Here is a 12,044-nt window from a genome sequence, read left to right as displayed (position 1 = left end):
AGAGTGTATAGACAAAATCTGGTGTTTCTTTACAACAGAATACTAATCAATAAGTAAAAAATTTACAAATGTAATAATATGGATGTCTCAAAATAATTTTGCTGAGTGGAAGAGGCTACACCCCAAGAACTGGTAGAAACTCCCTGAGAAACTACTTGAGAGAAACTCCTTGAGAAAACCTAGGCTTTCAACTATAAGAGTTAGGACAGGACAAGTGAACCAAGGAAAACCGCTGTTAAGCATCTGAGGTTTTTACAGACTACAGGGCCACTACCTGCTCAATGTAGAGGGAGTGGCAATAGTGCTAAAGAGACCCCTGAGATGGAGAAAGTAGGGAACATGATGGGAAAGCAAAGAGAATCTCCCAGCAAATGAAAAACCTGGCATCTGGGCTACAACACATGTAGAGATATCCCACAGTTTCAAAAAAATTGGCAGTTCCTCTGTTAAGCACAAGCCGATCTCTGGAATCTTAGCAGTGCTTAGAACCTAAAGCTTCTATATGGGAAAATCCTGATCCCACTTTTAAGACATTTGAAACCAAAGATGAAATAAATAAAACCAAAACTTTAAAAGAACCTGCTAAACTACAGATCATCTTTTTTTAGCCTTTAGTCTAGCAGCCTGACTTATACAAGGAGTGCACTTCTTTCTGGAGATAAATACAATTTATTTCAATCTCTATTGTCATTTACTTTTTTGCTATATCAAATTCAGATATGAGATCTGTTGCATAAAATTAAACAATCTAACAACATATTTTTAGTTAAGATAGCATAAGGAAGAGAGAATATGACAGAAGAAATAGTTGAAGAGATAATGTCTATCAATTTTAAAAAACTGATACATGGTATCCACCCTCAAGTCCAAAAATCTCAGCAAACCCTAATCAAAGCAAATAAAAAGAAAACCACACTTAAGTACATGATAATAAAAACAACATAAACAAAAGATAAAATGTAGAACTTAAAATACCCAGAGGAAAATGGCATACTATCTGCAAGGGAAAAATAGTATGAACAATGACTTATTTATCCAAAATAATGGAGGCAAGAAGACAAGATGATGAAAATAAATTTTCAAAGTGTTAGAAGAAAAAACTGTCAATCTAAAATTTTATATCCACTGACAATATCATTCCAAAATTAAGGTGAAATAAAGAAAATCTCAGAATGACAAAACTGAGAGAATTCACGTTCAGTAGACCTATACTAAAAAAATGGTTTAAAAAAAACACTTCAGTTTGAAGATAAATAAAACCAAATGGTTTTATTTACATAAGAAGAAAAAATAGTAAATGAAATTTACTACTCTAAGGTTCTAAGCTGTTTATGCATTAGTATATTATTATTTAATGGTAGACTGCTTTAACTTAAAGATACCAGCAACATCTTTAAAAAAACACATACGCAAAGAGGTATTGTTAAAAAGCAATACAGAAGACAAAATAACATATTACTAGTACTCAAAACATCCAAGAAAATGTAGAATACACAGAATAGAATAGCAAAAAGAAGCAGAACAGAAAAACAAAGAATAGGATAAATATACAACCAACACCAAGCTGGTGGAGTTGAACTGGATACATCAATTATACCAAATGTAAATGGAATAAGCATTCCCATTAAAAGTCTAAGACTATCAGACTAGATTAAAAAGTGTGTTTTAAAATAAGAATACTCTGAATTTGGACTTTAACAGGTTGAAAAGATGAAGACAGAAAAACATATACAATGCAAAGAGTAAGTGGAAGAAAACTGGCTTAGTAATATTAATATAAGACAAAACAGACTTTAAGATGAAGACATAGACATAGAAAGGCACATTTTATAATAGTAGGAGGATCAATCCATCTAGACCACATGGTAAGACTAAATGTGTATGCACCTAACAGAATTTCAAATATATGAAGCAAAAATTGACAGAATTAAGAAAAGTAGATAGCTCCAGTTATATTTGGAGATTTCAGCACATATATTTCAGTAACTGATAAAATATAAATTAAAAAATCAATAAGAATAAAGATTTGGACAACAGTGTCATTAACTAGAACTAATTGTCTTTTATAGATCATTACACATAACCAACTGCACAATGCATACTTCAAGTGCTCATTAAACATTCACCAAGGTTAACTATGTATTCAGTTATGAAAAACTGTCAATAGTTATTAAGATATTAAAATCATACAGTGTATATTCTCTGATCAGAGCTGTATTAGATATCAATAACAATAAGATATCCAGACAATCCAAATATTGGGAAGTTAAACCACAGCTTTCTAAATAACTCATAAGTAAAAGAAGATACACAAAACATTAAAAAATGTTTTAAATTGAATAATAATAAAATACAGCATAAAATTTGTGGAATGCAGCTAATGAAGTTCTTAGGGGGAAATATGTAGCTTTTCAATACTTACATTTTTAGACTTACAAAAGACCAAAGAGGTAAATATTTACTATCTAAGGTCCTACTTCAAGAAACTAGAGAGAAGCAAATTAAAACTAAAGTAAGTAGGGGACTTCCTTGGTGGTGCAGTGGTTGAGAATCCACCTACCAATGCAGGGGACACAGGTTCCATCCCTGGTCCAGGAAGATCCCACATGCTATGGAGAAACTTAAGCCTGTGCACACAGAGCCTGCAATCTAGAGTCTGTGAGCCAAAAATACTGAGCCCTGTGCCACAACTACTGAAGCCTGCATGCCTAGATCCCATGCTCTTCAACAAGAGAAGCCACTGCTATGAGAAGCCCGTGCACTGCAACGAAGAGTAGCCCCTGCTCACCACAACTAGAGAAAGCCCATGTGCAGCAACGAAGACCCAATGCAGCACCCCTCCCACAAAAAAGAAAAGAAAAATAAATAAATAAGACATAGGAAATAGTAGAAATTAATTGTTTAGTTAATTAAAAAATAGACAAATAATGGAGAAAAGTCAGTGAAAACAATCACAGTTTTGTTAAAATAAAATTTATAAACCTCTAACTAGACTTATTAAATTAAAAAAATAAAAGAAACTAGTTACTGATGTCAATAATAAAATACTGTAACTCCCTACAAACTCTACTTTATGAGGACTTTACTAATATCTGAGGCTTTCTGAGGATAGTAAAGTACTCTGATGTAAACAAAGATTTCTTGGAAAAAACACAAAAAGCACTAATCAGAAAAATATATATATATATAAAAACTGGAATTCATTAAAAAGATCTGCTTATCAAGAAACCACATTAGAAAATATATGGAAACCACATAATGGGAAAAAATATTCCCCTTGCATCTGTGTGAGAAAGCAGTTAGATCCAGAATATATCAATAATTCTACAAATCAAAAACAAACACACTAATAATCAAATAAACATGGTCCCAGTAGCCCCAAACTGGAAACAACCCAATACCTATCAACAGGAGAGTGGATATAAAGAAAGTATGGTAGATTCATACCACATGATAACACAGATGAATGTCTAAAACATTTGTAACAAAAGAAGCCAGAAACCAGAGAATATATACAGTATAATTCACTTGCATGAATTCCTAAAATAGGAAAAAATAATAATACACAGTGATAAAAATCAGAAAGTGTTTGCATTGGGTGAGTGAGGGGGGGGAGTGTTGACCAGAAAAACACATTACAGGATCTTTTGAACAGTTAAAAATATGCTACATCTTGATCTGAGTGATGGTTACATAGGTGTCTACAACTGTCCATACATTTTTTATACTGATTGTACTCAGTTTTTTAAAGGAAGATATGAAATGACTGAAAACAAACTAAATGTCTATCAATTAGAGAATGGATAAATTGTGATACAACTGAAAACTATATAGCAATCAAAATGCTTGAACTAGAGCTACATGTATGAACACGGATTAATTTCAAAAACTTAATGTTACTGAAAAAAGTAAATAAAAGAAAGACAACTTGCAAAGAATGCAATGAATATGACATCGCTTCCTTAAATTGTAAAGGTATAAAACATCACATTCATGAAAGTGTGTTCACATGGGCCATGAACAGTGGGTAAGCAAAGAGAGGAATGGGATTGAGAAGAGGTCACAGATAACTAGAGGACTTTTGTAAGGGAAAAAATATTTTTAAAAATGTTTAAATTAAAAAAAATTGGTATGGTATGTTTTAAAAATGATTGACTTTCATATTGTTGGAAATTTACCAATATAGAATTTTAATATGATTGATTTAATTCATATTTAATAGGCTGATTCTTTTATAAATCCATGCAGAGTATTGCAGATTACTTCTTTCCTTCGTAGTTGATTAATTCACTAAATCTATCTGACATAGGAAACAACCTGAGACAACCTATGTGACCAGCAGACCATGAAAAACTAACCTTGGTCTTATGATGAAGAGTGCTCATTTTCTTCCAAAGAGAACAACAAGACCAGCATGCAGCATGAATTCCTCCTATCAATAGAAAGTCAGTTACCACCAATGAATAACAGAACACCAGAAGACTATAGAGTAGAATATGACATTCATAATACCTGGAGATTTGCACCCATCCACCTCCAACTGGGACTCCTGAAACGATTTCTCAAGTGATCATATGTCCATAACTGGAGGTCATTATCCAATTATAAACTAAAGCAATAAACACAAGGACACTCATGGAAATGTATCTCCTGGTCAATCTGAATTGAGCAAGGGAAAACTCTGTTGAGAATGCTTGCATTGCTCTAACAGTGTTCAGCATAACAATGATTAAATAGGGCCTCCCCTGAGCTGCTTAATAGGATAAAGTGGAAAAAGCAGGGCATGGGTGTTTGATAGTGTTACATAGAAACACTGGGCTCAAATTGATTAAATAGCAATGTCCCTGTCCTTCTGCATTATTCAGAAAGTGTCATGGTGCTGCACAATGTAGATCTGTTTTCAGCTTGAACTCCTAAAAGAAACTGAATCTTTCCACCAAGGAAGACTATTTATTTGTTTGTTTATTTTTGCAATGTGAGTCTGTCTCCTGATCCAGTTGGTTGGGCTCCTGACCAAGCTGTGCCAATCAGTGCCTCCTGTGGGGATTTGGAACTGAGGTAAGAGATAAAATTACAGTTACACCACGTGTCCAGAATATAGCATGTAAACTCGGGAATCATTGGTAACCATCTACCCTCTGTCATGGGACCCCAGACCCAGAGAAAAACAGTTCACTGAGGAAGAAGAATGAAGCAGATGTAGATGTGCAGGAAGAAGACAATATGAGAGCACGAGACAGAGTGCCTTGAATTCTAGCACTCTCTTCGTTCAACTTGCCTTAGAAAGATTTTTGTTTGGATCCAACACATTGTACTCTGACAGGAATGCAGTCCAAGAACATTTCAGGCAAGACTTGGAGAACTCTGGATTGTAAGTATTATTCCTGACAAGTAAATCAGTGGACAAGAGAAACATAAGGACACATCATAAAATATAAACCAACAGGAAGGCTATAATTTCCTCCTGTTTTAAGACATGACCTCAAGAAGCCTCTAGAGGGCAGGAAGGCTAATTTTACTGAGAGGCCAACGATTGGGTTTTCTCCATATAATAGATAGCATTTATTGTACAATTACTTTGTTCCTGATGCTTCTCCAAATGTTCTGCATCAATTAAATAATTTAATTTTTGCACAAATCCATTTGATAGATATCATTTTTATCTGTTTTACAAATGACTCAGTCAAAGATACAAAGCAATTAAAAAACGTGCCCAAGATGATGCAACCATTAAACGCTGAGCAATTATCAAACCAAGGCAATCTCCCTACCACGGCACTTGTTCACTCATCCACTGGGCTAAGCTGCTTCTCATATATTATATACTTGATATTTTTCTATTGCAATACTATGCCTCTGCAACTCAAGCCAAGGGGAAAATAGGAATTTCAGCTGAAAGAAATACACTAAGTCCCAAGAATGAAACTCTAATTTTTTGGGGTATGACATTGTTACAAATAAAATGCCCATCTTTCTAAAGAAACCCTAAAACTAATATTATGGACTAAATATTTATAACCTCCCCTAAATTCATATTTTGAAGTCCTAACCCCCAACGTGATGGTATAAGGAGGTGGGGCCTTTGGGTATTAATTAAGTCATGAGGGTGGATCCCTGATGAATGAGATTAGTGCCCTTATAAAAGAGACCCCAGTGAGCTCTCTAGCTCTCTTTCTGCTTTGTGAGGACACCATCTATCCAGGATCCAGGAAGCAGGTCTCACCAGACACCAAATCTGCTGGCACCTTGATCTTGGACTTCCTAGCCTCTAGAACTCTGAGAAATAAAATTTGTTGCCTAACCCATCCAGTTTATGATAATTTGTTATAGCAACTTGAACTAAAACAGTTAACAACCCAGTAACAAAGTTATACTGAGGCAGTACCTAAAGCTCTCCTTATCTTTGTTCTGGTTGTATTTGCAAAAGAGGAAAAAAATAAAATAAAAGATACTGTTGCAGTGTATCTATCACATATGAAACACTGACTTTAAAACTCAGTAAGATATTTTTAGGCATAGCTCTTGTGATCCATCATTCTGTCTATAAAACACAAGAACTGGGATGACTCAATGGTGTAGTAACTAAGTTAATACAAATTTTAAATAACAAGCTGCTGAGTAGAAAATAAAATGCTATGCAAATGGAGAGCCTAATAATTACTCTGGCTTACAGAAATAAATAGAATGAAACTCATATATGCTACAAATTGCTGGAGATGGGGCACTGGTATTAGCAGTAGAGGGAAAACTATCTAACAAGCATGACACTAACCATCCATATCAGAAGGCACAGCTCTGTGAATAGATGTCAGGGTTCAAATCTGTACCTTGGCAGATTTATAATTAAGGCATATTCTATTGTCTCTCAAAACCTAAGTTTTCTCATGTGTAAAGCAATGTTAGTGATAACATATGCTTCTGAGAGTTGTTACAAGGATCACGTGAAAGTACATGTTACTGTAATATGTGGAATATGATAATTGTTAATGGATGTTAGCCAATATTAACAGCACCATGCTTGGCTCTACTTCTTTTGAAACGATATTAAAGCAGTTCTCTTTACTTCTCTAGGAATATAACCATTACATATGAAAAATGCCAACATCTTTGATATGAAGGGAAAATTAGTGAAAGATGGAAGACTAAGTAAAAACACAATTTTTTTTCTGTCTTGGTTTATTTAATAATAGGTGATAAGTAATCAAATGTAGCAGTCCATACAGTGATCCCAAGTTCATATTTATAAGTAATCAACTTCAGTTGCATGATTTCCAATTGAAATTTTTGCTTTCTATTTTCAAGTTTTACAGAAAGTGTGTTTTGGCAGGAGGTGAAGGTAAAGAGGAAAAAAACAAGAAAACAAGAAAGTTCAGGGACATTTTGCATGTTAGAATCCTCCCACTGGGGGCTTCCTTGGTGGTGCAGTGGTTAGGAGTCCGCCTGCCAATGCAGGGGACATGGGTTCGAGCCCTCCGGGAAGATCCCACATGCCGTGGAGCAACTAGGCCCGTGAGCCACAACTACTGGGCCTGTGCTCTAGAGCCCGTGAGCCACAACTACTGAGCCCGCATGCCACAACTACTGAAGCCCACATGCCTAGAACCTGTGCCCTGCAACAAGAGAAGCCACTGCAATGAGAAGCCCATGCACTGCAATGGAGAGTAGCCCCCATTTGCTGCAACTAGAGAAAGTCCGCACCCAGCAATGAAGACCCAACACAGTCAAAAATAAATAAATAAAATAAATTAAAAAAAAAAAAAAAGAATCCTCCCACCGGCACTGTTTCTTACCCTATTTAATTTTTTTTTCCTTTGTTAGGTATAAAAACCCCACTAATTTAAAAAGGGAATGAAATGTACAGGTAAAACAGAATGCTCTGGGATTTACCTATCTACAAGCAGAAATATGCCACATTTCTAGTAATACCTCAGATATCAAAGCAACATGCCCTCTTGAATTCAACTAGCAGGAAGACAAGTGTTTTTCCAGAATCTCCTCCTTCTTTTGTCTTACTATATTCTCAAAAATCCCAAGAATGTTCACTCCAAGACTCTACAAGTCTCTGAATTCCAAGTTAGCATTTTTTTTTTCTTTTCTTTCTTTCTTTTTTTAAAAAATCTAGGATGGAGAAGCAGAAAGATAGAAAGATCCTCGATCCCTAAACACATCAATGAGCCACTGGTTGAGTCTTGAACTCTATCACCTGGATTACTCATTGTTTGGGGAAAATAACCCCTTTCTTGTTGTCAGATTTTTCTGTTGTTTGCTGACAAGAACATTTCTAAAAAGCAGAGACTAATGACAGTACGTGTTTATATATACCAGAAACATCTTGTCTCCCCAAAATAGAAGTGAGCTATAACTTGGTCAGGAACTTATTAAATCATATGTAACAGGAGTGGCCAAGGTACAGTTAAGCACAGCTGCCCAGTTTATTTCCAGGGAACATTCCAAACTATGATACTGAGTCTGACCCACTGTGCCATACTGTTTTCCTTATTTGAGGAAATTTGCTTCTAAATCCCAATTATTCCACAACAAATGCTATTTTATGGGATCTCTCTTCCATCAAAAATAGATTTTTATAAATGAATCACAAATATGAACAATGTTCATGAAACATTATATGAAAGTCCTGGGAATATAACAGGATAGCTCTTTTAAGGACTCTTGAAGCTTCCATCTTATTTAGCAGTTTTCAAATTTTCTAAGGTACTATTGTTGGCTTGTCTCCTAGAAAATACAAAGAATTTAGGCGTGGTTTTTAATAACTTCACAGGTCAGCCTATCAGAATTTCAGTCTTGATCTAGCCTAGTGCTACAGCAAATCCAAAAAGTCTTCTAGGACTATAAGATGCAGGAAAGGAAGATAAGCTCATTATTAGAAACATTTAAAAAAATATATGATTCCACACATTTTTTTCATTCATAGATTTGCATTATTTCATAATTTTATCATTATGGCTATGGCTTTGTGTTTTGCTTATATTTGATTTCACTTAATATTCTTTTCGATCATCAACCCTTATATATCTATATTTTAAGTATTACATAAAATTTACAGGTGAGGTATCTGTTTATCCAGAGCATTCACATCTTTACCTTGCAAATGGAAAAGCCCTGATTAAATATAACTTAAAAAAAAAAAAAAACATCATTTTCAACCTCCAATTCCTCCCTCTAAAAAGAAAAAAAAATACACTCACAGAATCCTGTCTATTTCTCTTCATTTTCTTCTGCTGTAGATCAGATTTCCCATTCCCCAGATAGCTTGGTTTTCTAACTTGTGAAAATCACAGTCACCATTAATTCTGAATACAATGTTAGACTCCCATGCTTCAAATTAAGGTGAATTAATGTAATTATTCTAGTGGTTTCATTATGAAATCAGTCAAAATGAGAAATAAAAAGCAAAATTGTCAAAATACTTGAGTTTGGACAAAAGAAAGGCAGACATTTCTTGAATTCTTCTGATGCACTAAAAAAAACAGCATCTATAATTCAGAGAACACTCCTACTGACTTCTCCACAAATACTGAAAAATTCTGTTTCAAATAGAGGTAATTAGTCAGTGATTAACAGACAGAGAGTAATTAGTACAAAAGAGAATTGCCTTTGTTTGTATAAGAGCTGCCAGTCCAGAAAAGGAAGACTTTGGAGAAAAAATTTTTAATGAATTATCTAAAGTTTTAAAGTTAATTGATTCCAAAGTTAAAAGTTCAAAACTATCAGCACAAAAGTATAAAGTAAGTCAGCATAAGTACACCCTTTAATATGTAGCTTGCACAGGGGGATACTCTTTCCCACATCCTTAGGTGCCTTGTCTCCTCACCATTCAGTTTTACTCACAAATGCCTTCTCTTCAGATGGGGTTCCCTGATCACCCTAGATAAAGTAGATCCCAACTCTTTACTCTGCCTTCTCTTGTTCACAGTATTTATCAGAAACTGAAATTATATTATGATGCATTTTCTTCTTGGTTGATTATCTGTCTCTCCCACTAGAATATAAGTTTCATGGTGACAGAATGTTTATTGTGGTCCAAGGTGTAATTCCAGTACCTTTAATGGTGCCTGGAACATATTAGGTGGTTAATGAAACTTTTGTTGACAAATGAATACCTAATACCTGAAGGAGATCCTTTGTTTACAAAGATCCATAGGGGTTAAAAGAATTAGGTGTTGCAAAATATTTTATTCTTGGTAACAGCTGTATGAGGTTTTTTTTAGGGATGTCTGGAAATAATGGATAGAATCAATGTGCATTATGTACCTGAGACTTTATTAATGAGCCCAAATGATACCTCCTCCCAGAAGGCTTCCTAATTAACTGGATTAATGAATTCCTCATAAATGTTCATCGACAGAGGAAGTGATAAAGAAGATGTGCTACATATATACAACAGAATATTACTCGGCCATAACAAAGAATGAAATAATGCCATTTGCAGTGACATGGATGGACCTAGAGACTGTCATTCTGAGTGAAGTAAGTCAGACAAAGACAAATATCATATGATATCGCTTATATGTGGAATCTAAAATAATGGTACAAATGAACCTATGTACAAAACAGAAATAGAGCCACAGATGTAGAAAACAAACTTATGGTTACCGAGGGGGAAAGCGTTGGTGGGGGGAGGGATAAATTGGGAGATTGGGATTGACATATACACACAACTATATATAAAATGGACAACTAATAAGAACCTACTGTATAGCACAGGGAACTCTACTCAATACTCTGTAATGACCTATATGGGAAAATAATCTAAAAAAGAGTACATATATGTATATGTGTAACCAATTCACTTTGCTGTACACCTGAAACTAACACAACATTGTAAATCAACTCTACTCCAATAAAAATTAATTTTAAAAAATCAGTTCCTCAACTGTGATTGAAAGTCTCTTGTTCATTTGTGCTCCTTCAATAGTAACCATTCAGTGGTGAAGATTAGGTCCAATTCCTCTTCTTGTCAATTAGATCTTTTATTAATTTTCCAGATAAAAATTGTATATATTTAAGGTGTAGAACATGATGATTTGATACACATAGTGAAATGATCACTATAGTCGACCTAATTGATATTATCTTCTCCTCACATAGTTACCTTTTGTGCGTGATGAGAGGACCTGAAATCTACTCTCTTAGCAAATTTCCAGTGTTCAGTATAGTACACTGTTGGTGGGAATGTAAATTGGTATAGCCACTATGGAAAACGATTCATCTTTATAATTGCCTTAGTACCTAACACTGTATATAGTATCAGTGCCTTTAAAAAGTCTCATTGAATGAATAACTCAAACCATCACAGGATGCAAAGTTTCTTCTGATGAAAACATTCTTCCTTCAAGTGTTTATTAAAGATCTCTGCCCAACATCAATGCTGTCCAAACTTGAAAGTGGAGCTCTTCAATATGCTCCATTTCTCTTTATGACCCAGTGCACAGGCATTTCTACACCTGGGTGATTGAAGCAGTTAGACTATTTTCACAACACAGTTTATAAAATAACATTGTCACTTTCTATATTTGATGTCCTTTTATAAGTGTTCCCTGCTTCCACTACCCCCATACCAATCAAGTTAATAAGAACAATATATGTACAGCACTGGTGAACCAATAAAAACTGCCATAACTTCCCTTATGTCTGCCTATCCTCCTGTTGTAGGCAAACAAATGTATTTTCCAGTCTTCCCCAGAAGATCACAATTGTCTAATGATACAGTGAGATCCAAATCTTTTCATATCAAGAAAAACACTGAAGGAGAAATTTAAGTAAAACTCTTGCTAACTTAATCAGTTATGAAAACAAAGTGAACTCTATGATTTTTAAATTAAGTTTAATATCTACACGTTTCTGTACTGTTACAAATCTGAAACAAAGTCATTGCAATTAATCTTCCATCATGTCTTGTACTTTAATATTTTAGATCATAGATAAAAATATACTTTTGAGTGAAGCTATTTCTCATTTATAGTGCATGTCGGAACCACAGAACAAAGTTGGAGGTGAAGATTCCACAGATTTTTACTGATATA

Source organism: Mesoplodon bidens, assembly GCF_964165515.1.
Source record: "Mesoplodon bidens genome assembly, chromosome: 1".
NCBI lineage: Eukaryota > Metazoa > Chordata > Mammalia > Artiodactyla > Ziphiidae > Mesoplodon > Mesoplodon bidens.
Note: the sequence above shows the minus strand (reverse complement) of the source record.